The sequence below is a fragment of the Chrysochloris asiatica genome, unplaced genomic scaffold (genome assembly GCF_000296735.1).
Source record: "Chrysochloris asiatica unplaced genomic scaffold, ChrAsi1.0 scaffold00140, whole genome shotgun sequence".
Lineage (NCBI taxonomy): Eukaryota > Metazoa > Chordata > Mammalia > Afrosoricida > Chrysochloridae > Chrysochloris > Chrysochloris asiatica.
In genome coordinates, this window is record NW_006408658.1 from 5,608,251 (window position 1) to 5,608,789 (window position 539).

Genomic DNA, 539 nt, shown 5'->3' on the forward strand with positions numbered 1-539 from the left:
TCCTGAGTCCCATCCACAACCTTGTGAGGTGAGACATTCCCACTAGAGAGGACAAGCAGACTGGAACAGCTACAGTGACAGAAGATACATCTTCACGATGAACCTGACCTATACTCACAGTGGTAGTTACTCTAAATACCAACAGAGAGGAAAAGAGTCTTCAAATCAAGTATCAATGCTATCCGCTCTGTGCACAGGGTAGATAGGGGTGGGCAACTTAGACATTGGCTATCTAAAATGAGGGGGCAATAAAGGCATGAAGTGACCGGCTTACAAGGTTTCAAGAGGGAGCTTAGTTAAGAGAGTGGGGGGGAAAGAAAGAGTCCACACTGAATAGTTATCATCTTGTCTAGATGGGTCTCGTGAAAGGAGATGGGGATAAGATTCGTAAGATTCAGTAGTGAGTAACTGTTATCATGACTGATCGTGACTGTCACAATTGTAAAGGTAGAAGTTTTGTAACAAAAATAAAGGGGAGTGGTTAATCTTACAGTCCAGAAACAGAGGACCCTAGGACCATCAAGAGAGGAACACACAAA